Raw genomic sequence first — 24,859 nt, 5'->3', positions numbered from 1 at the left:
GGGTTTAACAAAAAAAAAAATATATATACCCAGTCGGCCGATCTGCGGTCTGAAAGACAAAAGAACCGAAGGGGTGTTCTGAGCCACAGCACCTTTGCCTACTGATCAAACACTGCACCATACAGCAATCCTGGGAGCGTGAGATGTATAGCTCAGCCGCCCCCCTCTCCAGCTCTGCCAATGAACCTCAATCCTGGGCCGTCGTAAAAACACCCCGCTATAATTCACATACTGGGATCTACTGAGCAGGGTCTGTGCACCTCAAACCTAAACTGCGGCTCGTCCTGGGACTCCGGACTTATGGGTGAGGCAGACTGGGCGAGGGGTGGGTGGAGAGAGTCTTCAGTTGCACTTGCTGCGAGAACCGCGCCATCTCAATAACTAAAACAAATATACACGCACAAACGCGCCCGGGACTACTGAAAAAGCACTCAGATAGATTACGGTCTCACACGAGGAAGTAACCAGGCTATTAAACTATCCCCCACTTCAACCATACCTACGACCAGGAGAAAGCCCGACTCAAGTCTTCGGACAGTTCTGTGCACCCGTTCACCCTACTTACAACTATCTTTCGCCCTTCTATCTGTTCATCCGTCCATCCCTTCACATCATCCACCTATGCATCCGTTCACCCTTTCACTTATACATCCACCCCTCCAGTCACCCACCCATCAGTTTACGCATGCATCCATCTATGCGTCCTTTCACTTCTCCCCATCTGTCCATTCGTCATCCTTCTACCCACCCAATCCCATTACTCTTCCACCCTTCTACCCTACCTTTCACATGTTCTTCTTCATTTCCTTTCAAATGTTCTTCTTTCTCTCTATCCTTCCTTACCCCCCCCCCCATTCTTTCGCTTAATATCTCCCCCATCTTGCCTCTTACCTTTGTTTTTTCTTACCTTTCCATCTCATGCTCACTTTTCTGCATCCCTCTAGTATTTTCACTATTTTCATTCATTCTCGTAGTCGGTTTTCTTTTCTGTGCATGACAGCACCCACGCCCTCTGTTATGGTGTTCCTCAACGGTGTTATTCATGAGCATTTTGTCAGTAGACATAAGAGGCCCATAAATAACTAATTAAGGTTTAGTAGGGTCCAGTTATATAATCCTTAAAGCCCACTAGCTTCCCTGGTTTAAACTCCTTACGAGGGCAAGGTGGGGGGCACTACGCCACTGGGCTCTTACGTAGCGGTACACAAATATTCAAGCAAACGCAAACCATGGCCTATTTGCCCTTCCACTTCTCGGCCCCTCTAATGGCATCCCCTTTACAGGTGATACACATCCTCCGGGTTGACGGTCTTCTCTCTGTAGCAGCCGTGCTGGAACGTGTATTTAAACACAGGCCACGCTTTTTAACACTGTCCACGTCAATCGGGTCACTTCGTGGCCAACTCCTCTTGACTGCAGCAGTTGCATAGCCAGAGACACGAGGTCCCCCTGGGGCACAACTCAGGGACGGGGGGGGGGGGGAATACAAAGGGACGGGCACAGACCGGGCTTGTTGGGCCGCGGCTGGGTTTAGAAGAGGAAATCTCCGACGGGAGAAACGAACGCAGAGTGTGGTGGGAGAGATCGAGCACGCAGGCATCTGAGGGGCAGAGGTTACTTACTCTCTGATGGACAACAGAGGTTTGGGCGAGAACGTGAGGAGAAGAGGTGGGGGCAGAGGCCTGTGAGAGAGAACGAACACCGAGACCTCGGAGGGGGGAGACACACACGGTAACAATGCAGTAACACAAAACGGTGGTGGCCCTCTGCCGAATGGGGTGCGGGCCGCTGTAACCCACAGCTAGTCACCCATAGCAGTATTACAAATAAGGAAAAAAAACACTTACCTGTATCTCCCGGGGTTCCCTCCAGGCCACGGGAGCCCCGCGGGCGCCGCCATAGTGCTTGCCGTCTTACTCTCCTTCTTCCCCGGGCTGCGGGGGGCGGGCACTTCCGGCCGGCCGCGCTAGGATTGGCCGGCCGGCCAGTCACGGGGCAATGCAATCGGGGAGGAGGAGACTGGAGGCCGGCGACGGAGGAGAAGAGACGCAGTAGTGCCGGCAATGCCGGACCAGACACGGGGGCGTTCCCGGCGTCGCGTGACGTCGGCAAAAGCCAAAGAATGTCGGGAACGCCCCCGTGTCTGGTCCGGCATTGACGGACAGGCCCCTCGTCCAATGGCAAGGCTCCGTTTACGGAGCCAGCCAATCAACGACGAGGGCCGAACCAAAGCACCCTACAGTTATCAACAGGATTTCGCCTGCGCGGAAAAGCTGCGCAGAGCGCAGCTTCCGCTAGGCAAAACCTAAAAACTGATACCAGTCAGGTTATAGTTTTTGGTATCAGTAAATTCCTCTTTGCCGTAAATTTAAAGAGAATGAAATTGGGTCTGAAATTATGAAACCATAGATTCAACCTCGAGGTGAAAAATTCCTCAGTGATTTTGTTATATATCAGGCAGAAAATTTGAATACTAACACATGTCATATTATAGTGCAATTTCTGGACTCGCAGATTTTAACCATGATTTTATATGTATGCCTTTTTAGCATTTAAATATTTAAGTATTTTAAAGTGTTTTCTCTTTCATCTGGAATCCTTGTTCGGGATTTAAATGAACTGCCTACTAACTATAAGCCTCACGTTTGTGACCGGTGATTCAATTAATGTATATTGTGTAACTGCAAAGTAATTACAATGTATTTTATGTATCTTTTATGGCACTTAATGTTCCGAAATAAAGATAAGAATTGAATTGAGACTGGCTCTGCAGTCATCCAGGGATATCTACCAAACTATTTCTGAAAATTAAACACCATGGAAAGTCCAGGTTGGAGTGACTTGCATGGATCCCACTAGGCATAACCAAAGACATGGGATACAATGTTTTTTTATTTTTTTAAGAGAAACGTAGGCACACAGAATAGTAGAATATTTATTACCAATTTGCTGTCTTTCCATTTTTGGCTACCAAATGTAAGCCAGTTTGCAAAAATGAACACATTTCGCAAGATGCCATCAAAAACACAAAAGTATTGGTAACCACAAATTCAGAGGAATGCAAAAAACACTCATCCTAACCTCGATATCCAGTGCGCATTTAAAAAAATGCATATGTTTCTTGCATACCTATTTTCATTCATTAGATTTTATTAGAGAAATTGCTGCATGGTGTGTACACAATGAATACTCAAACTTAAGGGAAGTTTTTAGCTTTGGGTCACATGTATTTTTGGACAACCAATAAAGACTACATAGAGACCAGAAGGGTGTGAAGGACACAACACTGTTACTTTGGGTAAACACCAATCGTGCAACAATTGCAAGTGAAAATGTCAACAATTGCTATTTTTTCAGACTTAAATACTTGTTTTTAATTTCGAAGATTAGCTTCTTTGTCAAAACCATGAGCACAAATGCCCACTTCCTGAATTCTGTCTAGTTTTCAGAAATGTATAACTTTACCGTTTACCCATGTGTATCACACCTGTTTCGCCATTAACTGCGCACAGGTTGAAACCATAATAAAATAAGAAAAACTACCAGTTGCAAAAAATGCAAAACTGAGGTCAAACCATAATATGTTGTTTTTATTACTTCTTATTGTAAGAGACACGTCAGAGATATTTACTTGCATGGATTATTTCTACTGATTAGAAGCCTGGTTGAGTGCTACCCGTCTGGCGCACGCCAAGGGGAACATAGTTTCCCGGTTTGGTCGGGTGCGCTTGTTATGGGGCAGACACTAGACTAAATATAAGATAACACTCTCACAGGAGGCATGTAACGTTGCATATGCATCAGCGTATTGAGCATAGTAACTTTTAGAACGAACAATGCAGTGTGTTTTAAACAACAAACCATTACTTGCGTCTTCTAACTATGTGTGCATGCGCGATAGAGTAGTGTCTCTTTTCGCGCGTACTCCGACAGTTTTGTTAGGCTAAACTGAATATAATTATATTCTTACAGGAGACATTCAACGTTGTATTGTAACAGCGACTGACCATAGAAACTTCCCTTATGAATGATGAAATGTGTTTGGAACAACTAACCATTATCTGCGTTTTTAATTATTTGCGCATGCGCGATGGAGCAGTATCTCCCTTCGCGTTTGTTCCGATAGTTTTGTTCTGTTGGATGCCCCGTACGCCTCGTTATTCACTGATTGGCGGCTATTTAAGAGTGGAGGGCGGCCTTGTGAGTGCCTCCACTCCCGCTTGGCTCATAGACAGGGGTACCGACGGACAGGTGAGTGTCCTTTTGGACTCTCCACATTATAGCCAGGCTTTGCAGATGAGATAAGTCCAGTTAGTCTCTGCTTACATAACGAGATTATAAGTAGTCTGGAAGGTCCTTATTTTCAAAATGACTGTGATGTGAAAGGGGTCTTTGGTGCCCTATACTCTTTGATACTGAAGGGGCTCCTAATTGTGGGTAGCCCAGTTGGTCATCTTTGGGCCATTATCAGCTCCTCTCACTAATGCCACTAAACTGGTCTTTATTAAGTTTCCAGTATACATAATTGAATTAGAGGTTTAAATACCATCACAAGATTGTCCAGAGGCACTCTGTAGTGTCTATAATATGTCCTGAGACAGGAGGTTTATCGCAATATGTGCTATTTCTAATGTGACACATGGGTAGTTGCGTTGTGTGTGGACTTTAGCTTGGCAGTTGGGTACCTATCACACGTTCATTGGGTTTGTGTGTAGAGCAATTGGCTTGGGCACTGTAGAGTTGTGTGCTTACTATGTCCTTTTTCTACACCACAGAGCGGGGCCTCATACTCCCGAGCGGTTGCCGGGTGAGGTGAGGTCTTCACCCACACAAAGCTGGGTGAGTATCACTGTGAGGAAATGCCTCTAAGTGATAAAGCTACTATGCTTTTTTCATATATGCAGAATGTCAATTATTCATGCAGCTTGTCCATACAGTCTCTCTGTATTCAGGTGGTTGTGCATGTGTAATTTAGTGTTGTACAATAATTTTTATTTGTTGATAGGAAGAAGACATGCTTCTCTCCCACCAGTGGGCGTCTAATCGCTAAAGTTCCTGGTAGATATGTATCCTTCTACTAGTAAACTTATTGTTATTTTTCACCTAACACATCATTTGGAGTTATAGCTGCAGTAGCTAATTCACATTTAAGGTCATGAAGAAAGCCAGGGCAATGCCCCTTTGGCTGAAACATGTTGACCGTACTGCACAAGCGCCAGAGGGTAGTCGTTCTACCAGGCGCGGTTTTTATCCCTTGACACACGGACTTCTGTATGTACGTTCTTTCAGAGCCTGTGTAGTCAATTTTATCTATCACTATCAATTGAGCACTGCACATTATTTAGTCCACTGCATGGTAAACATCATGGCTAGATCTCGGACATCCAGTTCTACACCGGCACTATATGGCCGGCCGCGATATGGATTGATCCGCAATTCCCACGTGACGTAAACTCCACCGGAAGGGTGGTCTGATGGGATTTGTACTAGCTTTTTGTTTCCAATACCCTCCAACAACATTGGTTCACATATGCATCCTACTGTCCCTTAGTCACTGGTATGGTCACACACCATTACTGGACCTGTTCTGCTCTCTTGTGTGTTTTTATTACTTCGCTTGTTTCAGAAAACTGTGAAGATGATCTTTACCAGAGCAATCCAATCCATCAGTTTATGCCATTTTTTGAGGAAAAAATGATATGTTCTCTGTTGCCTCAAAGTGAATCCATAAACCGCGGTTACCGTTAAATCACCAATATGTGTGGAAAAAAAAGATTAAAAATCTGGCAAAGATTCCTTTCGTAGAAAAAAGTTATGAAAGCTTAAGCACAAACTACCCCAACCCTGGAGCATTGTCGGAGGAGGGGTCCGGTTCTTAGCAGACTGCCCAAACCCTGGATTGTGAGAGGGTAACCTTCAATTAACACCTACAGAGACAAGGTTTCAGGCACATAGTGTCAGTAGTTTCAAGCAATTATGACCAATAAATAAGGCACACTTTAAACAAAAGAGAAAAAATAGCCCAGAAGATGCATTGTTACTCTAAAAACAACGTATACATTTCTAACGCCAAGGAGATAAAAGCCTGGGCAAGTGGCGTCTAACAGCAATGGATTGAAAAGCATTTCGTGGGTGAGAGCAGTGCTCTCAGCAATTTGCATTGTTGACAGCTACAAAATAATCGGAACCTGGTACCAGCCACAATAATTTGAAGAGCATGTGTTATAGGCAAGAAGGTGCCCAAGGATATCAATCACGTGAAAAATCGTTCAAACGCATCATGCACTGAGGATATCAAATTTATATAGGGAGTCTCACACGTAAGACTCAGTAGATATTTAATATTTTACCAGCATCGAAGCACAGAATAAAATGTACACATATTTTAAAGCATTCCTGATTCTATCCTGGGAGCTCGTACTTCAAGGTCACTCAGCTACAAGTAAGAGCTTGACATACCATACAATCTTCTCCCTAACTGGTTTGAGCAATATAACGTGCTCTATTAAGATATATATTTTAACCTCTTTCTATTTCCGGATCGTACACTAACCTTGTTTTGAGTAACTTATTTTGCAATTTAATTGCAATCAGCCGAGAATGAAAATGTGTTTCAATGAAAAAAAACCTAGTGCCCGAGGTGTAACACACCTAACTCCCCCATAATAAGGCAGATTGAAGTAATATGACAAAGGGGCACACAGATCATTGTCAAAAACTCCTGAGGGGTGGGCAAATAAATGGGAGTCGACATGTTTTTCTGTCTTGATCCAGATCCCTTATAGATCTGAAGCTGCCATCACCAGAAGCTGGAAATGCCCTTCCTTTGAGTAGTCTATGACACATTCAGGCATTATGAAAATTCACAGCTTACGACCACACAGGGGAGCCACCAGTTATATAAAATTGGGGCAGTTGTATAAAAGAGAAGAGAGGCGCACTCAATGAAGTCAGTGATACAAAAAGTCCATTAAACGTGTAGATCTTCTGTTTTTTTCTTAAATATATTCTTTATTTTCTTTCACATACAACGGCACAGCCAACGCTTCCATTAATCCATGAGGAGGAGCGGTGGAGAACGGAGACCATATTAGAGGTACCGTTTCGTACTCAAGCAATTACAACTTCTACAAACGCCGGTTATTTTCCCGAGCGCAGTGACCCCCCTCCGCCTTGCAGTTCCCCCAAGGGGTCCAGGATCAACATACACCTCGACTCTCCAAAGTGGTACATCTCAGCTAACTCGGGGGACTCGAGTCACCATTCCAATTGGAATTGAGTGTCAAGCCTTTTCAGGAATACGTTGTGGTCTACTGTGATCATTCTTCTACACCAGCGTCCTAGGAACAACTCCATCTAGGATTATCGTACCGACTTGACTATTTAATATATGCCCTGATGAAATTCCCTAGGCACGAATGGGAATGAAACGCGTTGGCTGTGCCGTTGTATGTGAAAGAAAATAAAGAATATATTTAAGAAACAAGCATTGGAAATGCAACAGGTCTCGCAATAGGAAAGTTGGAGCTATTGGTCTTATAAATGACATTTTTTTTATTTATGTGTTTTTTAAAATAGCTAAATAAATAGCTTTGTCATTTACAATGCCAATAGTTATAACTTTCGCAAATGTGACACCTCTAGCATTTGTAATGCAACATGTTTTGTATTTACGTGACTTAGAAGTATTGTTATTACAAATAACAATGGCTTTTAAATAATTAATTCGTAAATAAAAGTGATTTTATTTTATAATTGCAATAGCTTAAACTTTTTTAAATATCTTTAGTTAATTATGTTCTGTGTATTTTATTGTGACGAAAATCCAAGAACAGAAGTGAAATATTAACATCTTTTTTGTCATTTGTAATAAAGCTTGAAACATTGAGAGAACATATTTGAACCAGTGATGCTGTGGTGATGCTGAGTGAGGCTGTGCTTGCGCTGAGTGAGGCTGTGCTTGCGCTGAGTGAGGCTGTGCTTGCGCTGAGTGAGGCTGTGCTTGCGCTGAGTGAGGCTGTGCTTGCGCTGAGTGAGGCTGTGCTTGCGCTGAGTGAGGCTGTGCTTGCGCTGAGTGAGGCTGTGCTTGCGCTGAGTGAGGCTGTGCTTGCGCTGAGTGAGGCTGTGCTTGCGCTGAGTGAGGCTGTGCTTGCGCTGAGTGAGGCTGTGCTTGCGCTGAGTGAGGCTGTGCTTGCGCTGAGTGAGGCTGTGCTTGCGCTGAGTGAGGCTGTGCTTGCGCTGAGTGAGGCTGTGGTTGAGCTGAGTGAGGCTGTGGTTGAGCTGAGTGAGGCTGTGGTTGAGCTGAGTGAGGCTGTGGTTGAGCTGAGTGAGGCTGTGGTTGAGCTGAGTGAGGCTGTGGTTGAGCTGAGTGAGGCTGTGGTTTGCGCTGAGTGAGGCTGTGGTTTGCGCTGAGTGAGGCAGTGGTTTGCGCTGAGTGAGGCAGTGGTTTGCGCTGAGTGAGGCAGTGGTTTGCGCTGAGTGAGGCAGTGGTTTGCGCTGAGTGAGGCAGTGGTTTGCGCTGAGTGAGGCAGTGGTTTGCGCTGAGTGAGGCAGTGGTTTGCGCTGAGTGAGGCTGTGGTTTGCGCTGAGTGAGGCTGTGGTTTGCGCTGAGTGAGGCTGTGGTTTGCGCTGAGTGAGGCTGTGGTTTGCGCTGAGTGAGGCTGTGGTTTGCGCTGAGTGAGGCTGTGGTTTGCGCTGAGTGAGGCTGTGGTTTGCGCTGAGTGAGGCTGTGGTTTGCGCTGAGTGAGGCTGTGGTTTGCGCTGAGTGAGGTTGTGGTTTGCGCTGAGTGATGCTGTGGTTTGCGCTGAGTGATGCTGTGGTTGCGCTGAGTGCATCCCTGTAAATCAATATGTGCATGCAAAAGTGTGGGGTTTTGAGAATGTATTACAAATGTTCAACAAAGGAATACTCAAAATGTATTTATAAACACTTGCAAACATCTAATGTGCTACCACTTGCACTTCTGCGAAGGATTACTGCAGGTCAAGGGTCAACGTATTAATGAGAGTGTTTGGGATGTCTGCTGCCACCAAACAAACTGGAAGCTTGTTTGATAGTTAGAAGGCTGAAGGCAGAAGAGCAACGGAGAAAGCAAAGGTCATGGAGCAATTTCCCTTCTCTGCATGTAATGACCACACGCTGTGAAGCAGCATAACGTAGATACTATGGATGAATACAGCAGATGCCCTGCACATTGTCACCAGTAATATAAACGCAAACAGATCTAAAGTTGCAGTTGTTTTTGTCTTCAATTGACACGACTAATGTGTGGTACAGAGATGAGTTAAGGGATACGTTTTGAGAGACACACAAACCGCATGTGCTATTATTCTTTCTTACTAACGCAGGCATTTTCCTCTTTCCAAACTTCTAATGGCCCATTTTCGCCATTCTATACTTTTAATTGTAACGTAGATTGTTTTACACTGAAATGTGTCTCTTTGCTCTCCTTAAGAATGAAATTACATAAATGTAGCCACCTGCTCGTTTTAGTTTACGTGTGAAAAGTATTGCTACGTGTCACCGTGGGCTGAGCAGACTGTCTTTGAGATGTGACCAGATATCTATTTGGTTTTTTTCGGTTTGGTGTGCATAAAATCCAGAAGTTCTATGGTGGAGTTGGTCATGCTTCTGTGCTCTCAGGTGAGTTGTTGTCGGCAAAGCACTTAAACACAAGATTGCCTCCCAGTACATCTGTGCGGATGCTTTTTTATAACCAGGCGCCATCACTTAGGACCGTTTGAAGAACGGCGTGTACTGGATGTGTAGGCAAAGGTATGTGCTATGGAAGCATGTGTTACTTATGCCCTATGCTTAGAAATGGTTTCCCCTAAGAAGTTATACTGAGATTTGAAACGTTGCTGTTGTTTTAAGATTTAATAGTATTATTGTTCTCTCACATGAGTCACAGTACAGGTGTAAAATTAACTAACTTGTTGAGCAGCAGCTAGTGACGGTGACCAGTGCCGAAGCACTAAAATTAACAGGCAGCGACGAGCGGGAAGTGGTGGTGGTGGAGGGGAAGGCACGGGGATCTTAAGTGACTGCAACGGGTGCTGCAGCACTGAACAATAATAGGCAGCGATGGGCGCAGAGAGGGGGGACCACGGCATGGGATATTAAGTCACGAAGCATTGAAAATAACAGGCAGTGACGGGCGGAAAGGGGGTGGGGCGGCAGAGGGGCATAATTCCTCAAAAGAAGATTTACAGACATGTTTTCAAGCCGGGGCAAGCTTTGCTTTTGATTGCAAGAAAAATCGCTGCGTCCATGAAGCGGGCTGATACACGAGCCGAGGGAAAGAATAACAAGCAGTAGATTAAATTAAACTCCAGACCGTGTTTCTTCAGGCTGGGGACAACTGCACGGACACTCGCCAGGAAATAGGAAACTGCAATCAAGGAAGACCACTGAACGGAGTGTCACTTGCGAAGGACATAGTTTACCAACGAGCATTGGCCGTGCGGCCGGGCTGAAAGGAAATAAAAATGGCGGCCGTGAAACTGCAGGGAGAGAGAGGGGAGGTGCTGGCGGCTGGGGAGGGGGGAGGAGAAATGCGAGCGAGGGAAAATCCATGCAAGGCAGGCGTCTGGGGGCATGTGCACGCGCTTTCAAGCTCAATGCGCATGCGCATTGAGCTTGAATTTCACGGGCACTGCAAGGAATCGCAACGATTCCTTGCAAGTTAGTTAAAGAGTGTTTAAGCCCCCATAGTCTCGCATGCGCATCGACAGGCGAGACCTAAAAAACAGAAGATCTACACGTTTAATGGACTTTTTGTATCACTGACTTCATTGAGTGCGCCTCTCTTCTCTTTTATACTTTTGCTCTGACATACATCCTCAGCAGCGGATGGTGAGAGTAGCTGCACCACTAAATATTTTGAAACAGACAAAGTTGATGTGCGAAACCTGGGTCAGCTGCTGCGTGCTTTGGTTTAAAATTGGGGCAGTTAGCTGAGTTAAATGTCGAATGAAGACTAATTAATTATGTTTCTAGCCAACATAGTCAAGTACACAGAATCAATACTTGAACCTTGGATCTTATGAACATATATGGACGAGAGATGGTCTAGGGAAATAGCTGAATAGACAGAATACGGTCTGAGAATAATGAACTGCCAATAACAGATAAATAATGATATATTACTATTGTTACCTGAAGGTTAAGAATATGCTTACTATGATGGAAATAAGTACTGTGCTTTTAATTGAAAATTCAAATTATTATTTTTTTTAAGTATCAAGACACTGAGGAGGCTAATTTAAAGTTGGGCAGAAATTGTTCTCTCTCTTGTTTTTTAATTGCACTTGAAAGTTTAACAAATTTGTGAAGAACTGCTTTAAATAAAACCTGCATCTTAATGATTATTCCACAGCAATCTTGTATGAAAAGTTAAGTTTAAGAAACACCATTTCATTTTGGATTGAATGCACTCCTAGTCACACGATATTAAGAGTTCAATTGTATCCGAGTAGTGGCATCAAGTGTATCTGAGTAGTGGCATCCTATTAACCAAACAGGTCACTGTTTTAGGATTTAAAGGACAGCAGTTTGCGCACTTATTTCCCACCAAAACACACTTTTAATAGGTTCCTACACAAAATGTAAGCCCTACGTTGCCCTATCATGCATAATCATAGCACATCATCATAATAGGTGACCAGTACCAATCAGAGAACTGGAAATTACACAAAGATTAATGAAGTCTGATAATATCCACAATGATGAAAGCTTGCCGGATCCATTTGAAAAGCTTAACATAACACCAAGAGCAATACCATGAACCAACTGAAAAATATTTACCGACACCAAGCTTTAAAATAAAACCGAGCACCTTGCTAGCAGGCATTGATTGTCGCTCGCATAACAGAACTCTCATCTCTCTGCTCTTGCTTCTGAGCGAACTCTCATTGAGCTTATGTTTGTTATTGTCAGAGTTATACAATAACAAACATAGTTAGGCAGTATGAAGTCAATGACACATAATAGCTGAATAAAACGCACATATGAACCAATTGCCACACACAAGAAGAATGTAACTGACGGGCAAATTACCACGCGGAAATGTGTTATGTCCATGCAGGGTAGCAAATAGTACTAAAAAGGTAAATAAAATACACAGGAAACCATACTTGACAATTTCCTAAGCACGAATCAGAAATCATTTTCAGATTAAAACGTTGAGAGGACTGCTAGAAATAGAACAACTCTTAATCCATCCTTATGTTAATTTCAAATCCATTTCAAGTTTGCAAACAAAAAAATAAGGACACCCTTAGTTGTCAGCAACGCCTTATTGATTTGGCCTGATCATGGTTGTATGATATTTATTTACAACTACAATAAGGCAGCATAGAAGATCCATCCTGGACAGTATTTGAAGGTAACTCCTATACTGTTGCTAAACTTCTTGTTCTCTCTCTCTACAAGTACAACTCTGTCCAGATCTGATATTTAAACTGTGATACATAAAATTTTAAGAGTGGCATTGATTTAATAACACCCTGAACAATTGACAAAATTATGAAATAGGATCCCTAAGAAAGAGGTAGACGGGGATAAATAAATGACTTACATGGGCATGACAGTGTGACATGGATTGCAGACCTCTATGGTTAGTCACTCCAGCAAAACACGTGGTGTTTTTCACTTACGTTTTATCCACTACCACTTGCTTAATCAATTTCAAACACTTCCCCCTTTAGCACTCTTCCAGCACTTGCACCTTTAACTTTTAGTATTTAGCCAAACCTTTCTCTCATCCTCAAACAGCTAAAGATGTAACAGCCCATTGACCCCACTAATTATTTAAAATGTTTACCCTGTGCACAAACACTCACCGTTCAATCATACTTCTCCACACATTCCACTCCCCAGATCCCTTCAATTACATCAGAATAGTGGTGATATCAACCTTCACTGCCTTGTCCGTGATAGCAGCCGACCTACCAAAAATAAATAACTAAATTAAAACTGGTGATCTGCCCACTTGTCCAGGTACTGTCCACCCACCCTCCTTATTCAAAACCACTGAACACCACATTGTGTTCAACTGCCTTGGGCACTACATTTACATCAGCAGTGTATTTGACGTTAGCAGCTACACTCAATAACCCACGATACTTGCTGTTCTCACCCTCTAATTCTACACATGCTCTGCCAGAAACATTGCTAATCACAGGCATCCAGGAAAACATGCTGGTCTTGAAAATAAAAACAAGCATTGGAAATGCAATAGGTCTCGGATTTATTGGAGTTTGAGCTAATGGCATTGTAAATGGCAATGTCTTTTCGCCATGTGTTATGCAGTGTATTCATGTGGTGTGTAGTGAAATTATGTGGGTTGGATTGGAATTGTAGCACTGGTGGGATGCTGCGCTTTAGAGTAATATGTTTAAAAGTTAAGTGTGCTATACTGTGATGGCTACAATAGTTAATTGTGGATGCGTTAATTGATGTGTGTACTGGTGGCTGGTAGTGTGTGTGCCTGGTGAAAGTGTGCACTGATGGCTGGAGGTGTGTGTGCCTGGTGAAAGTGTGCACTGATGGCTGGAGGTGTGTGTGCCTGGTGAAAGTGTGCAGTGCCGGCTGGAGGTGTGTGTTCCTGGTGAAAGCGTGCAGTGCCGGCTGGAGGTGTGTGTTCCTGGTGAAAGCGTGCAGTGTCGGCTGGAGGTGTGTGTTCCTGGTGAAAGCGTGCACCGACGGCTGGTGATGTGTGTGCCTGGTGAAAGTGGGGTGGTGTGTGTGTGTGTGTGTGGTGGTGTGGTGGTGTGGTGGTGTGTGTGTGTGTGGTGGTGTGGTGGTGTGTGTGTGTGTGGTGGTGTGTGTGGTGGTGTGTGGTGTGTGGTGGTGTGGTGTGTGTGGTGGTGTGGTGGTGTGGTGGTGTGGTGGTGTGGTGGTGTGGTGGTGTGGTGGTGTGTGTGGTGTGTGTGGTGGTGTGTGTGTGGGTGTGTGTGTGTGTGTGTGGTGTGTGTGGTGGTGTGTGTGTGTGTGGTGTGTGTGGTGTGTGTGTGTGGTGTGTGTGTGGTGGTGTGTGGTGGTGTGTGGTGGTGTGTGTGTGGTGGTGTGTGTGTGGTGGTGTGTGTGTGGTGTGTGTGTGTGTGGTGTGTGTGTGGTGGTGTGTGTGTGGTGGTGTGTGTGTGGTGGTGTGTGTGTGGTGGTGTGTGTGTGGTGGTGTGTGTGTGTGGTGGTGTGTGTGGTGGTGTGTGTGGTGGTGTGTGGTGTGTGGTGGTGTTTGTGTGGTGGTGTGTGGTGGTGTGTGTGTGGTGGTGTGTGTGTGGTGGTGTGTGTGTGGTGGTGTGTGTGTGGTGGTGTGTGTGTGGTGGTGTGTGTGTGGTGGTGTGTGTGTGGTGGTGTGTGTGTGGTGGTGTGTGTGTGGTTGTGTGTGTGTGGTTGTGTGTGTGTGGTGGTGTGTGTGTGGTGGTGTGTGTGTGGTGGTGTGTGTGTGGTGGTGTGTGTGTGGTGGTGTGTGTGGGGTGGTGTGTGTGGGGGTGGTGTGTGGGTGGTGGTGTGTGTGTGGTGGTGTGTGTGTGTGGTGTGTGTGTGTGGTGTTGTGTGTGTGTGGTGGTGGTGTGTGGTGGTGGCGGTGTGTGTGTGGCGGTGTGTGTGTGGCGGTGTGTGTGTGGCGGTGTGTGTGTGGCGGTGTGTGTGTGGCGGTGTGTGTGTGGCGGTGTGTGTGTGGCGGTGTGTGTGTGGCGGTGTGTGTGTGGCGGTGTGTGTGTGGCGGTGTGTGTGTGGCGGTGTGTGTGTGGCGGTGTGTGTGGCGGTGTGTGTGGCGGTGTGTGTGTGGCGGTGTGTGTGTGGCGGTGTGTGTGTGGCGGTGTGTGTGTGGCGGTGTGTGTGTGGCGGTGTGTGTGTGGCGGTGTGTGTGTGGCGGTGTGTGTGTGGCGGTGTGTGTGTGGCGGTGTGTGTGTGGCGGTGTGTGTGTGGCGGTGTGTGTGTGGCGGTGTGTGTGTGGCGGTGTGTGTGTGGCGGTGTGTGTGTGGCGGTGTGTGTGTGGCGGTGTGTGTGTGGCGGTGTGTGTGTGGCGGTGTGTGTGTGGCGGTGTGTGTGTGGCGGTGTGTGTGTGTGGTGTTGTGTGTGTGTGGTGGTGTGTGTGTGGTGGTGTGTGTGTGGTGGTGTGTGTGTGGTGGTGTGTGTGTGGGTGTGTGGGTGTGTGTGTGGTGGTGTGTGTGGTGGTGGTGTGTGTGGTGGTGTGTGTGTGGCGGTGTGTGTGTGGCGGTGTGTGTGTGGCGGTGTGTGTGGTGGCGGTGTGTGTGTGGTGGTGTGTGTGTGGTGGTGTGTGTGTGGGTGTGTGGGTGTGTGTGTGGTGGTGTGTGTGGTGGTGTGTGTGGTGGTGTGTGTGTGGCGGTGTGTGTGTGGCGGTGTGTGTGTGGCGGTGTGTGTGTGGCCGTGTGTGTGTGGCGGTGTGTGTGTGGCCGTGTGTGTGTGGCGGTGTGTGTGTGGCGGTGTGTGTGTGGCGGTGTGTGTGTGGCGGTGTGTGTGTGGCGGTGTGTGTGTGGGTGTGTGTGTGGGTGTGTGTGTGGGTGTGTGTGGTGGTGTGTGTGTGTGTGGTGTTGTGTGGTGTTGTGTGTGTGCTGTGTGTGTGTGCTGTGTGTGTGGTGGTGTGTGTGTGGTGGTGTGTGTGTGTGTGGTGTGTGTGTGGTGTGTGTGTGTGGTGTTGTGTGTGTGTGGTGTTGTGTGTGTGTGGTGTTGTGTGTGTGTGGCGGTGTGTGTGTGGCGGTGTGTGTGTGGTGCGGTGTGTGTGTGGTGCGGTGTGTGTGTGGTGTGGTGTGGCGTGGTGGTGTGGTGTGGTGTGGCGTGGTGGTGTGTGTGTGTGTGGTTGTGGTGGGTGTGTCTGTGGGGTGGGTGTGCCTGTGGGGTGGGTGTGCCTGTGGGGTGGGTGCGCCTGTGGGGTGGGTGCGCCTGTGGGGTGGGTGCGCCTGTGGGGTGGGTGCGCCTGTGGGGTGGGTGCGCCTGTGGGGTGGGTGCGCCTGTGGGGTGGGTGGGTGTGCCTGTGGGGTGAGTGGGTGTGCCTGTGGGGGGTGGGTGGGTGTGCCTGTGGGGGGTGGGTGGGTGTGCCTGTGGTGTGGGTGGGTGTGCCTGTGGTTGGTGTGTGCCTGTGGGGTGGGTGGGTGTGCCTGTGGGGGGTGGGTGGGTGTGCCTGTGGGGGGTGGGTGGGTGTGCCTGTGGTGTGGGTGGGTGTGCCTATGGTTGGTGTGTGCCTGTGGTGTGGGTGTGCCTGCCTGTGGTGTGGGTGTGCCTGCCTGTGGTGTGGGTGTGCCTGCCTGTGGTGTGGGTGTGCCTGCCTGTGGTTGGTGTGTGTCTGTGGTGTGTGTGTGTGTCTGTGGTTGGTGTGTGTGTCTGTGGTTGGTGTGTGTGTCTGTGGTTGGTGTGTGTGTCTGTGGTTGGTGTGTGTGTCTGTGGTTGGTGTGTGTGTCTGTGGTTGGTGTGTGTGTCTGTGGTTGGTGTGTGTGTCTGTGGTTGGTGTGTGTGTCTGTGGTTGGTGTGTGTGTCTGTGGTTGGTGTGTGTGTCTGTGGTTGGTGTGTGTGTCTGTGGTTGGTGTGTGTGTCTGTGGTTGGTGTGTGTGTCTGTGGTTGGTGTGTGTGTCTGTGGTTGGTGTGTGTGTCTGTGGTTGGTGTGTGTGTCTGTGGTTGGTGTGTGTGTCTGTGGTTGGTGTGTGTGTCTGTGGTTGGTGTGTGTGTCTGTGGTTGGTGTGTGTGTCTGTGGTTGGTGTGTGTGTCTGTGGTTGGTGTGTGTGTCTGTGGTTGGTGTGTGTCTGTGGTTGGTGTGTGTCTGTGGTTGGTGTGTGTCTGGTGTGTGTGTGTCTGGTGTGTGTGTGTCTGGTGTGTGTGTGTGTGTGTCTGGTGTGTGTGTGTGTGTGTGTGTCTGGTGTGTGTGTGTGTGTGTGTGTCTGGTGTGTGTGTGTGTGTGTGTGTCTGGTGTGTGTGTGTGTCTGGTGTGTGTGTGTGTCTGGTGTGTGTGTGTGTCTGGTGTGTGTGTGTGTGTGTGTGTCTGGTGTGTGTGTGACTGGTGTGCGTGTGACTGGTGTGTGTGTGTCTGGTGTGTGTGTGTCTGTGTGTGTCTGGTGTGTGTGTGTCTGGGGTGTGTGTGTCTGGGGGGTGTGTGTGTGTGTGTGTGTGTGTGTGTGTGTGTGTGTGTCTGGTGTGCGTGTGTGTGTGTGTCTGGTGTGTGTGTGTGTGTCTGGTGTGTGTGTGTGTGTGTGTGTGTGTGTGTGTCTGGTGTGTGTGTGTGTGTGTGTGTGTGTGTGTCTGGTGTGTGTGTCTGGTGTGTGTGTCTGGTGTGTGTGTGTGTGTCTGGTGTGTGTGTGTGTGTCTGGTGTGTGTGTGTGTCTGGTGTGTGTGTGTGTCTGGTGTGTGTGTGTGTCTGGTGTGTGTGTGTGTCTGGTGTGTGTGTGTGTCTGGTGTGTGTGTGTCTGGTGTGTGTGTGTCTGGTGTGTGTGTGTCTGGTGTGTGTGTGTGTGTGTGTGTCTGGTGTGTGTGTGTGTGTGTCTGGTGTGTGTGTGTGTGTCTGGTGTGTGTGTGTGTGTCTGGTGTGTGTGTGTGTGTGTGTGTGTGTGTGTGTGTCTGGTGTGTGTGTGTGTGTGTGTGTGTCTGGTGTGTGTGTGTGTGTGTGTGTGTGTGTGTGTGTGTGTGTGTCTGGTGTGTGTGTGTGTGTCTGTGTGGTGTGTGTCTGTGTGGTGTTGTGTGATCCTCTGTGAGACATCGGGGTCGGGTGTGTGTGTGTCTGGTGTGTGTGTGTGTGTGTGTGTCTGGTGTGTGTGTGTCTGTGTGGTGTGTGTGTGTGTTGGAAATGGGATCCTTGGCTGGCCAGGGCTTTCGCCAAAGTCAGTCAGAGACTACCAAACCCAAGTCAGGGCAAGGGAGTTACACGCCGAGATAACCCCTACTCGCCCTCTAGGTAACGTGGCGCGAGCAGCAAGGCTAAACTTGGAGGCGATGTAAGTTAAGTATTTGCGCACGCACCCCAGCAACAACAACCAAAGGCCCACCACAAAGGAAAACTCCACACAAGGTTATATAAAAATAGCCTTTGTATTATAATAAATATACATCAGATAAAACACACATCTTGTTACACTGTGCCAACAGGCACGGGCGGAATTTACAAGGGATATTTGTACAGGACAGGGCCACTTGGACCACTGTCAAGGGTATCAGCACTTTTAGAAGCAATACTTTCAGAAATAGCACTTTAGAAGCAATACTTTCAGAAATAGCACTTTAGAAAGTAAAATCAGTGTAGCACACAATATACACATAGAGCACACAACCAGTAATCACTGGTAACAGGACCTCACTAGCACCACCTGTACTAGGGAGAAAACAACCACCTACACATCACAATACCTGTAGGGGTGTAAAAACAAAACACATGATGCATTAACATTCAGAGGTGTAGCAATAACATTGCGCAAAACTTAAATCAGTCACCACCTGTGACAGTCCCTGTGTCCCAATGTCAGGGCCTAAACGTAGCAGTTGCCCACAAAGTGCTGGGCAACTGGTTCAGGGAAAGTTAGGGCAACGTTGGAGCCTCTCTGGGCTCAAGAACCACCACTGTGGCACTGCGGAGCCTCTCTGGGCTCTCAAAGCAAGGAAATGGCACCCTCAGAGCCTCTCTGGGCTCGCAGGCAACGGACTCTGCCTCACTAGGCAGGGGGGGTCCCTCACGGGGGACCCAGTCACAACTGGGGAGCCTCTCGGGGCTCAAAGAACAATGGCCACGTTGGAGTCCCTCTCGGGGGACTCGGAGCAAGGACAAACTGGCCTCGAGCCTCTCAGGGCTCGCGAAACAAGGGTGCCGGCAATCGAGCCTCGCAAGGCTCGCAAACAGGAAATGCCCCCAAGAGCCTCTCAGGCTCTAAACACAAGGGCGCGAGGGCGCGCTGCCTGAGGGGGCAGGGGGGGGGGGGGGGGGGACACCGACAATGTGTCCCGGCGCCCCTCCCTCCAGCACTGCCACACTCACCGGCTCTGGCCTCCAGCGGAGGCGGGTCTCTCCCTCTGGTCCCGGGGCTCTCCTCTCCACTCGGGGAGCCTCGGGGATCCGGCCGGCAGCTTCTCTCTTCCCGGCTCGGCCACGGAGGCGGGACTTCCGGTCGGCCTCTCCTGGGCCGCGCTGGGATTGGCTGGCCGCCTCACCACTTCCGGGTCGCCGCGGGCAGCGCGCTTCTTAGGCAGGCGGGCTCCCATGTGATCCGAGGAGTGGGCTCCCTCGTGGATCAAAAAACGGGCAAAACAACGCGGCAATGAGCGGGGTGGCACCCGCGCCGCCAAATCACCACACGGGGGCGATCAGATGCCGGGTGGGCACCGGCTGTGCACACCAAGCGCTAGCAACGAAGGGCAGGCGCTCCCAAGCGCCTCCAGGACAAAATACAGCGCTCACAGCTCTAGGGGCAAAATCAAGCGCTAGGCAGGCGATTTCAGCGCTCCCAGCGCTGAAGGGCAGAGAGCAGCGCTCTCAGGCTGCAGGCAAGGAGTCCTCAGTGCTCCCCAGCACTGGAGGACAGGACAAGGCTCCAGCAGGGGCTGGAGGCAGGCAGGGGGGCAAGGCTGGGCCAGAGCCAGCACACTGGGTCTCCAGGCAGGGAGACACCCCAAGTGGCGGTCCTCCTGGCCCCAGCAGCAGCAACAGCCCCCTCTGGCAGGATCCAAAAGCAGAACATTTTCTAAGGGGACACAGCCCCTTCTTTATACTGTAAAATCCTTTGTCTAAGGGTGCAGGGTGGGGGAGAAACCAGTCGCAGCTGGTTCTGGAGCACTCTTGATGGCCCAACCACCCATTTCATTCACTGGGGAGGCTAGGGTCGTTAGACACACCACAGGGGGGCGGAGCCAGCATTGTGTGGGGAAAACCCAGCCCATCCAGGACACAGGTACACTCCTCCCACACATCACTCATGCTAATCTCCCACTCACCACCGGGCAAACCCATCTAGACTTCCTGGAGCCTGGCATGCCAGCCAGCTCCAGCCAATCACGCTCCAGCACCCTCACTGCACACATATCTCAATGTCCAGAAGTAGCACTTCCCTTCTAGACACATACATGCCGCAGACACCATCTCGCAGCATTCACTCTCACGAGTTTACACATACTAAATTCGAGCCTGCACTCCCCACGCATCAGGAACTACCAGGGACACACACATTCCCCATGCATTCCTATGGGAGGGCAGGCCAGCCATACTACATGCACGCACTTTCACTCTGGGGCCCAGGGAAAAGTGCGCAGAGACCCAAAAATCACTGACACAGGGTCACACATAAGGCAAAAAGTCTAGGGGTGAACCTGCCCTAAGGGCCAAGTCCAACAGTGTGTCTGTGTGGTGTGTGTCTGTGTGGTGTTGTGTGATCCTCTGTGAGACATCGGGGTCGGGTGTGTGTGTGTCTGGTGTGTGTGTGTGTGTGTGTCTGGTGTGTGTGTGTCTGGTGTGTGTGTGTGTGTCTGGTGTGTGTGTGTGTGTCTGGTGTGTGTGTGTGTGTGTCTGGTGTGTGTGTGTGTCTGGTGTGTGTGTGTGTCTGGTGTGTGTGTGTGTCTGGTGTGTGTCTGGTGCGTGTGTGTGTGTCTGGTGCGTGTGTGTGTCTGGTGCGTGTGTGTGTGTCTGGTGCGTGTGTGTGTGTCTGGTGCGTGTGTGTGTGTCTGGTGCGTGTGTGTGTGTCTGGTGCGTGTGTGTGTGTCTGGTGCGTGTGTGTGTGTCTGGTGCGTGTGTGTGTGTGTGTGTCTGGTGCGTGTGTGTGTCTCTGGTGCGTGTGTGTGTCTCTGGTGCGTGTGTGTGTCTCTGGTGCGTGTGTGTGTCTCTGGTGCGTGTGTGTGTCTCTGGTGCGTGTGTGTGTCTCTGGTGCGTGTGTGTGTCTCTGGTGCGTGTGTGTGTCTCTGGTGCGTGTGTGTGTCTCTGGTGCGTGTGTGTGTCTCTGGTGCGTGTGTGTGTCTCTGGTGCGTGTGTGTGTCTCTGGTGCGTGTGTGTGTCTCTGGTGCGTGTGTGTGTCTCTGGTGCGTGTGTGTGTCTCTGGTGCGTGTGTGTGTCTCTGGTGCGTGTGTGTGTCTCTGGTGCGTGTGTGTGTCTCTGGTGCGTGTGTGTGTCTCTGGTGCGTGTGTGTGTCTCTGGTGCGTGTGTGTGTGTCTGGTGTGTGTGTCTCTGGTGTGTGTGTGTGTCTCTGGTGTGTGTGTGTGTGTGTGTGTCTGGTGTGTGTGTGTGTCTCTGGTGTGTGTGTGTGTCTCTGGTGTGTGTGTGTGTCTCTGGTGTGTGTGTGTGTGTGTCTCTGGTGTGTGTGTGTGTGTGTGTGTGTGTGTGTGTGTGTGTGTGTGTGTGTGTGTGTGTGTGTGTGTGTGTGTGTGTCTGGTGTGTGTGTGTGTGTGTGTCTGGTGTGTGTGTGTGTGTCTGGTGTGTGTGTGTGTGTCTGGTGTGTGTGTGTGTGTCTGGTGTGTGTGTGTGTGTCTGGTGTGTGTGTGTGTGTGTGTCTGGTGTGTGTGTGTGTCTGGTGTGTGTGTGTCTGGTGTGTGTGTGTCTGTTGTGTGTGTGTCTGGTGTGTGTGTGTCTGTTGTGTGTGTGTCTGGTGCGCGTGTGTGTGTGTCTGGTGCGCGTGTGTGTGTGTCTGTGGTTGGTGTGTGTGTCTGGTGCGCGTGTGTGTCTGTGGTTGGTGTGTGTGTCTGTGGTTGGTGTGTGTGTCTGTGGTTGGTGTGTGTGTCTGTGGTTGGTGTGTGTGTCTGTGGTTGGTGTGTGTGTCTGTGGTTGGTGTGTGTGTCTGTGGTTGGTGTGTGTGTCTGTGGTTGGTGTGTGTGTCTGTGGTTGGTGTGTGTGTCTGTGGTTGGTGTGTGTGTCTGTGGTTGGTGTGTGTGTCTGTGGTTGGTGTGTGTGTCTGTGGTTGGTGTCTGTGGTTGGTGTGTGTCTGTGGTTGGTGTGTGTCTGTGGTTGGTGTGTGTGTGTGTGTCTGGTGTGTGTGTGTGTGTGTCTGGTGTGTGTGTGTGTGTGTGTCTGGTGTGTGTGTGTGTGTGTGTGTCTGGTGTGTGTGTGTGTGTGTGTGTCTGGTGTGTGTGTGTGTGTGTGTGTGTCTGGTGTGTGTGTGTGTGTGTGTCTGGTGTGTGTGTGTGTGTGTCTGGTGTGTGTGTGTGTCTGGTGTGTGTGTGTGTGTCTGGTGTGTGTGTGTGTGTCTGGTGTGTGTGTGTGTGTCTGGTGTGTGTGTGTGTGTGTGTGTGTGTGTGTGTGTGTGTGTGTCTGGTGTGTGTGTCTGGTGTGTGTGTCTGGTGTGTGTGTCTGGTGTGTGTGTCTGGTGTGTGTGTCTGGTGTGTGTGTCTGGTGTGTGTGTCTGGTGTGTGTGTCTGGTGTGTGTGTCTGGTGTGTGTGTGTGTGTCTGGTGTGTGTGTGTCTGGTGTGTGTGTGTGTCTGGTGGGTGTGTGTGTCTGGTGTGTGTGTGTGTGTCTGGTGTGTGTGTGTGTCTGGTGTGTGTGTGTCTGGTGTGTGTGTGTCTGGTGTGTGTGTGTCTGGTGTGTGTGTGTCTGGTGTGTGTGTGTGTGTGTGTGTGTGTGTGTGTGTCTGGTGTGTGTGTGTGTGTGTCTGGTGTGTGTGTGTGTGTCTGGTGTGTGTGTGTGTGTCTGGTGTGTGTGTGTGTGTGTGTGTGTGTGTGTGTCTGGTGTGTGTGTGTGTGTGTGTGTGTCTGGTGTGTGTGTCTGGTGTGTGTGTGTGTGTGTGTGTGTGTGTGTGTGTCTGGTGTGTGTGTGTGTGTCTGTGTGGTGTGTGTCTGTGTGGTGTTGTGTGATCCTCTGTGAGACATCGGGGTCGGGTGTGTGTGTGTCTGGTGTGTGTGTGTGTGTGTGTGTCTGGTGTGTGTGTGTCTGTGTGGTGTGTGTGTGTGTTGGAAATGGGATCCTTGGCTGGCCAGGGCTTTCGCCAAAGTCAGTCAGAGACTACCAAACCCAAGTCAGGGCAAGGGAGTTACACGCCGAGATAACCCCTACTCGCCCTCTAGGTAACGTGGCGCGAGCAGCAAGGCTAAACTTGGAGGCGATGTAAGTTAAGTATTTGCGCACGCACCCCAGCAACAACAACCAAAGGCCCACCACAAAGGAAAACTCCACACAAGGTTATATAAAAATAGCCTTTGTATTATAATAAATATACATCAGATAAAACACACATCTTGTTACACTGTGCCAACAGGCACGGGCGGAATTTACAAGGGATATTTGTACAGGACAGGGCCACTTGGACCACTGTCAAGGGTATCAGCACTTTTAGAAGCAATACTTTCAGAAATAGCACTTTAGAAGCAATACTTTCAGAAATAGCACTTTAGAAAGTAAAATCAGTGTAGCACACAATATACACATAGAGCACACAACCAGTAATCACTGGTAACAGGACCTCACTAGCACCACCTGTACTAGGGAGAAAACAACCACCTACACATCACAATACCTGTAGGGGTGTAAAAACAAAACACATGATGCATTAACATTCAGAGGTGTAGCAATAACATTGCGCAAAACTTAAATCAGTCACCACCTGTGACAGTCCCTGTGTCCCAATGTCAGGGCCTAAACGTAGCAGTTGCCCACAAAGTGCTGGGCAACTGGTTCAGGGAAAGTTAGGGCAACGTTGGAGCCTCTCTGGGCTCAAGAACCACCACTGTGGCACTGCGGAGCCTCTCTGGGCTCTCAAAGCAAGGAAATGGCACCCTCAGAGCCTCTCTGGGCTCGCAGGCAACGGACTCTGCCTCACTAGGCAGGGGGGGTCCCTCACGGGGGACCCAGTCACAACTGGGGAGCCTCTCGGGGCTCAAAGAACAATGGCCACGTTGGAGTCCCTCTCGGGGGACTCGGAGCAAGGACAAACTGGCCTCGAGCCTCTCAGGGCTCGCGAAACAAGGGTGCCGGCAATCGAGCCTCGCAAGGCTCGCAAACAGGAAATGCCCCCAAGAGCCTCTCAGGCTCTAAACACAAGGGCGCGAGGGCGCGCTGCCTGAGGGGGCAGGGGGGGGGGGGACACCGACAATGTGTCCCGGCGCCCCTCCCTCCAGCACTGCCACACTCACCGGCTCTGGCCTCCAGCGGAGGCGGGTCTCTCCCTCTGGTCCCGGGGCTCTCCTCTCCACTCGGGGAGCCTCGGGGATCCGGCCGGCAGCTTCTCTCTTCCCGGCTCGGCCACGGAGGCGGGACTTCCGGTCGGCCTCTCCTGGGCCGCGCTGGGATTGGCTGGCCGCCTCACCACTTCCGGGTCGCCGCGGGCAGCGCGCTTCTTAGGCAGGCGGGCTCCCATGTGATCCGAGGAGTGGGCTCCCTCGTGGATCAAAAAACGGGCAAAACAACGCGGCAATGAGCGGGGTGGCACCCGCGCCGCCAAATCACCACACGGGGCGATCAGATGCCGGGTGGGCACCGGCTGTGCACACCAAGCGCTAGCAACGAAGGGCAGGCGCTCCCAAGCGCCTCCAGGACAAAATACAGCGCTCACAGCTCTAGGGGCAAAATCAAGCGCTAGGCAGGCGATTTCAGCGCTCCCAGCGCTGAAGGGCAGAGAGCAGCGCTCTCAGGCTGCAGGCAAGGAGTCCTCAGTGCTCCCCAGCACTGGAGGACAGGACAAGGCTCCAGCAGGGGCTGGAGGCAGGCAGGGGGGCAAGGCTGGGCCAGAGCCAGCACACTGGGTCTCCAGGCAGGGAGACACCCCAAGTGGCGGTCCTCCTGGCCCCAGCAGCAGCAACAGCCCCCTCTGGCAGGATCCAAAAGCAGAACATTTTCTAAGGGGACACAGCCCCTTCTTTATACTGTAAAATCCTTTGTCTAAGGGTGCAGGGTGGGGGAGAAACCAGTCGCAGCTGGTTCTGGAGCACTCTTGATGGCCCAACCACCCATTTC

General features: G+C 49.7%; 1 protein-coding gene across 6 annotated transcripts in view; it reads right to left on the bottom strand.

Moving 5' to 3' along the window:
- RERE (arginine-glutamic acid dipeptide repeats) overlaps window positions 1-24,859 on the bottom strand; it is a 1,284,697-nt gene that overhangs the window by 1,246,698 nt on the left and 13,140 nt on the right. The gene's annotated exons all lie outside the window — the stretch shown is intronic.

Source organism: Lissotriton vulgaris, chromosome 5 (genome assembly GCF_964263255.1).
Source record: "Lissotriton vulgaris chromosome 5, aLisVul1.2, whole genome shotgun sequence".
NCBI lineage: Eukaryota > Metazoa > Chordata > Amphibia > Caudata > Salamandridae > Lissotriton > Lissotriton vulgaris.
The sequence above is the reverse complement of the archived record's forward strand: the minus strand, read 5'-3'. Positions and strand labels throughout refer to the sequence as shown.